The 5497-nt window shown below is 44.1% G+C and overlaps 1 pseudogene; it reads right to left on the bottom strand.

Annotated features, from left to right (window-relative positions):
• Positions 1-482: 482 nt before the first annotated feature.
• On the bottom strand, positions 483-2462 carry LOC123055887 (serine carboxypeptidase-like 18; annotated as a pseudogene).
• Between the last annotated feature and the right edge of the window lie 3035 nt (positions 2463-5497).

The raw sequence follows: 5497 nt of genomic DNA, 5'->3' as shown, positions 1-5497 counted from the left end.
TTTCAATGCATAGAACTATAGGTGTACTCTAGGTGTCAATGCAAAAAAAAAAACGTGTGCTCTAGGTGTCAATGCAAAAAAAAAAACGTGTGCTCTAGGTGTCAATGCAAAGATAAAATGTCATAAAATCTAAATCTCAAACTTTTTCCAGTTAACTTATTATGGAACTGTCGGTGTGTTCTAGGTGTCAATGCAAAGGTAAAATGTTACGAAACCTAAAATTCTTGTGTTTTGTAGCATGGTTTGATTGAATAGAGTCTGAACATTGGAAGTCTGAATATTGCAAATTCTCTCCTACTTAGATACACCTGCTGCCTTTAATCAGCACAATTTAAACATTAAATTGAGCACACCTATTAACACTTCACATCAGTCAAATCACTTAAACCCATGTACGCTGACTCCCTCTCGTAGTCAACTTGTCCACTGCATCACTCAACCCAATTTTAACTCATGTATCACTACACAACACCATGCAAATTTCAGTAGTGGAATTTAGTGTCACGTTCAATTGGTGAGCTAGATACATCCCCAACATGGTAGCCTTCGGGTTGTTTGGAAAAGGATAATCCTCCCCAGGCCGGCGAATCAACGAAGAGGATATGTGCCACATGCAAATGGTCGTCGTCAAGACAGGAACGAGGATTGGACCTGAGTATGCATGTACAGGAATATGGCTAGCTGCAAGGTGTAAATGTGGCCGACCTTCATCCATGAGTTCGGATTGATTTTCAGGCTCAGTATGGTGCCATTTTAAGGATCTACGACGAACTTAAATGAGTAAATAGCATAAAACTACTAGTTTACAGGCTATGGTTTCAAAAAACTACCGCTTTTTAATTTTTCTCAGATAACTATCAAATGGGCGGTCGGCTGTTTCAAAAAACCCAAATCATCGAGTCTTTATAAGTTGATCATGATTATGACAGGTTGGGCCCATAGCTAAACAAACCGTTAGTTTGACCTTAGTTTGACCGTTAACTTACATGTGGGGCCCACATGTAAGTTTCTTCTTCCTCTTCTCTTTCTTCTTTCTCTGCCTCCTGTACCAGACCTCTCTTCTCCCGAGCCGGCGACCCCCTCCCCCTCCCAAGCTGGCGAACCTCCCCCCAAGCCGGAGCTCCTGGTGGCGACGGTTGCAACAAGGCCGGCCTCGTCCGCGAGACTCCAGCAGCGGCGCAGGCCATCTGCGTCGAGCTTGAGGAGCTCGGGCCAGGGGATGGCGGCGGCCGCGGGCGAGGCACGGCGTGGGGGCGGCGTGGAGACTTGAGCGGAGCCCCATCGCCGGCGGCGCCCCAGGCGGCTCCCATGGCGCGCGGTGGCACGGTGACCCGAGCCGGAGCCCCACGGCTGGCGGCGCTCCAGGCGAATCCCGATGGCGCGCGGCGGCGCGGCGACCTGAGCCGGAGCCCCACGGCGGCGCGCCCAGCGACCACCCCGGCCACCCAGGCTGCGGGCGCGGCGACCACGGGCGAAGCCCCATGGTGCAACGGCGACCACGGGCAGAGCCCTTTGGAGGCGCGGCGGCGACACTGCAAGGACCCGATTGCTTTTTTAAAATGATTCCAGGGACCCGATTGCTTTTTAAAAATATTTGTAAGGGCTAATCTGTAAAAATTCTGTTGATGAGGCGCTGACATGTGGCCCCCACAAGTCAGTTAACGGTCAAACAAATGGTCAACCAAACGGTGTGTTTAATGGCGGGCCCGACCTGTCATAAACCTGTTTAATTTTTTAACAAAGAGAATTTGGGGTTTTTTGAAACAGCCAACCCCTGACTTGATAGTTATCAGCGAAAAAAATAAATTCGGTAGTTTTTTGAAACCATAGCCTGTAAACTAGTAGTTTTATGCTATTTACTCAACTTGAATGGACCTGCAGTCGCGGTTGACATGTGTATGCATCTCATGTATGATACGACGGAGTAGAGAGTAACGGCGAGTCATCGGTTGAGAACGCAAACAAGATGTACCGATCTCGAACGCGAGGCTGCTGAGTACGGAGCAGTGGTCGCCGCCGGTGAGCCAGAGGAGGAAAGGGGCATCCTCGCCGCCGGCTTCGGACTCCACGAAGTAGTAGAACAGCTCGGTGCCGCTGTCATCGTCCACCTCCACGTACCTAGTAATTAAGCAGCAGCAGGTTATATCCTTTCTGTTGGAGTCGATCAAGGCGATCGTACCTCCCACCGCCATGGTGCGTGGAGAAATTAGCTGAAGAAGAAGCGAGAATTGGGTACCCGGTCTCGAGGTGGAAGGGGAGACGCCCCTGGAACCCGGGGAGTCTGGTCACCACCTTGGAACTGGACGCTGCGCCGGCGACGGCGAGCTGGCAGAGCAGCAGGAGCAGCCGCCGGATCATACTACGCGTACTGGATTGCAGAGTACTACAACTTGGCTGCTTTCCTTTTGCTCTGGAGTTGTTCTGCTGCAAGGCAGCTTGACCGGAATCATAGGAGGCGCTAAACCATCTACGTTTACGTCTCCTTCGTTCAGACCAGCGCCCGATCGAGAGGTGGACACCAAGGCAACCACCAAACAGATGAGCATTTCCACTTTGTAATATTCGACGTGTGCAACACGTGCCGTTACAAGCAGCAGAAGAACCAGGGTTCACGTGAGCCTGGCCCCATATGGCATCTTATACCAATTCGTTTCATATTGTGTCCTGGTCATGTTTGTGCCAATACTTTTGCCAAGAGCGGATTCTACATTTTACTGACTAGTCTTTTCCCTATGACAACGTTTGCCTTGCGTTAAAAAAGATAGGCTCATTTACCCCTTAGTTGTAACCTTGTGGTGGCTAATTTGCACTATTTTGTTCTTTTTTAAAGACTGGCATGGACCCATGTCCGAATGACGTCCCAGTTGACTAATTCAAATATCAAATTCGTTATGGATATATCTGATACGTATTGAGTAGTGTGGTCAACTAGCGGCACATATACGTCATGCCCAATTTCATATATTTTGATTGAATTTGTTGAAATTTCACATGATTCGTTACACCTTTAACAAATGTGCGTTCGAGTTATAACCCTAATCGCCCTTAGCATGTGGATCCAGATTTTCAGTTTTAGAAAACAGTCAAAGAGAATAAAAATCTCTACTCCTAAAGGAGGAGTCTTCGGTTGTGATGGTCGGTTTGGCAGGTCGCTTCCTTTCGTTTGTTCGTCCTTGTCTCCTCCCGTTCCCACTCTGGTTATTTTACCCGTACCGATTTTTTCCCACCTCTCGTGCAATGTCGCTGTTATTTCTTTTGTCTGCTGATCACAATAGACTTTGTTCGGTTAGATCGAGGGCCAAACCGGCATTTTTTTTGTGATTTATCTATAGTTTGATTAGCACGAGAGTGCAGATTAGAATAACGGACATAAAACTCTCCGCTAGATTAGTTCATATCATATTGCTGATGCCTCTTTAAAATCCAGCGCATAAAGGAGAGTTCAAAAGCAGTGCGAGTGGCTCTTCTACTGATGGTCAGAGGGAGGGCTTGGCAAGAGAGATTGAGGGAGCTCTACTGCCTCGATCTGGGCTTACAACCCGATGTCATCATGCCCAGGTAAGCTTCTTTATGTTCCAATTCTTGCACTTGTTGGTCTTTTACTGCCAGGACTTACTAAATTTTAGATGTTGCCGACAAAAGACCAAGGCACAATGTTTTGATTGCAGATTGTTTATTCTTAAGTAATATGCAAAGACTAAGTGAGAGACACAATGTTTTGATTGTAGTCTTGTAGACTGCATATTATTCAGCAAGTAGATGCCTTCCTATGCATGCATATCCCGACGATTGTAAGCCATTATTGAAATTTAGTGGTATTGAAACAGAAGGGCATATGACTATTAATCTCACCTTTAATATCAAAATCTACCAGTAGGTTATAAAATGCATCCTAGAGATTTTAATGATATTTATTGACCTGCAAGTCTTAAATTTCAGTCAAACATTCAATATATCCATGTGTTGCATAGAAGTATTGAAGAACCCATGCACACTTTGCACTTGGCCGCTTGCTTATAGAAGTACTGTGTATTTGTTTGCAGGATTCAATGTGTTGTATCTTGCCGAATGCTTCCCTCGTGTGACTGTCCAGAATTGGAGCACATTGTCATATTGTTCTCTGAAGAAATAATGTAAGATAGCAGCGGGGATTTTACATTAATATGTTAGTAAATTATTATGGTTACTGTTGTACAAGAAGGGGAATCTCTTCCAAACGTCGAATGGCTTGGCCTAAGACCTTCATAGAGAGATTCAAGGAAGATAATGGGAAAGTTCATTGGAATGAACAGAAAATAGAACAGCGTGGTCGAATTTGATAGAGTATGTTATTCAGAAATGTAATTTATCTCTAGGATGATTTTGTGTCATAATTATTTCACTTAACATACAAATTATCAGTTTTTTCATGTTGAGCTGTACAATTAATATCTTCTATTGCGCCAGATTGCTTTTCAGTTTGCCCATGAATTATTATGCTACATAATACACAAAATTGGTTTCAAATCAGTGGGCTACAAGCATGTCTGTATTGATATATGATAGGAGTATTTGTTGTAAGCATTTGTGCAGATTGGAAGAAAAGTTATTAGATAGCATCTAAGCACCTTCGCAAAATTTATTATGTAGTGTCAATGTCCATGGTTCTCCAGTTTAGTTCTTCAATATTTGGTCTATTTTGCTTAAGGGTCTGCATAGAAGTTTATTTTATTATTGTTGAAATGGGATCATGCGATGCAACTGATGATTATGTTTGTACATGGATTAATGATAAATAGTTAGAAATGCAGGTTTGTAGACTAACTGTCGGTACATCTACAAGTGGATCTAAACATGTTTATAAACTCAAGTTAATTGATGTGGACTCAAGTGTCCTGATAGAAGGAACTGCCTCTCCAAAATAGGTAAGAAGATGGCTTGTCACCTGTTTGCAAAATTTGAGTTGTTGCATGCTACTTTCTTGTATGAAACAAACAATGCAATTCACAATATGTTAATACAAATGGATTATTCATATGCCCTGGGCCAATAGTACATGACCATAATACACACATGTTGTAGTGTGGCCTCTAATGTTGAATAGCAGTTTCTCTACATGCACTTGTCTTCAATTTTTGTTCTGCAACATGATTACCTGGAGCCCCTGCTTGATTTCTTCCGTGAGCACCGACACTAGCTTCCACGGTTATGTTGTGTTGATTTCTCTACAGGCACTTGTCTTTGATTTAATAGCAACAACTCTCCTTTAATGGTGTTGGTTTCTAATATTATATGATATCTTGGGTCTTCACGAATCCATGCCTGTAACGTCTGAATTAAGAATCATGTCATGTGTTGGTCTTGTGCAGGTTTCAGATGTCATTCTGGTGGCGTGTAGGGCGGCTGAAGATGCTGGCATTCACTCTGTCTGTGTCATAAATTTCAGGCGAGTTATTCCTCTGTTTGCTGCATTCTAGGTGTTGCATGGTTGTACAAAGAACACTATCATTCTAGGTGT

Source organism: Triticum aestivum, chromosome 2D (assembly GCF_018294505.1).
Source record: "Triticum aestivum cultivar Chinese Spring chromosome 2D, IWGSC CS RefSeq v2.1, whole genome shotgun sequence".
Taxonomy (NCBI): Eukaryota; Viridiplantae; Streptophyta; class Magnoliopsida; order Poales; family Poaceae; genus Triticum; species Triticum aestivum.
Note: the sequence above shows the minus strand (reverse complement) of the source record. Positions and strands in the feature narration are given on the sequence as shown.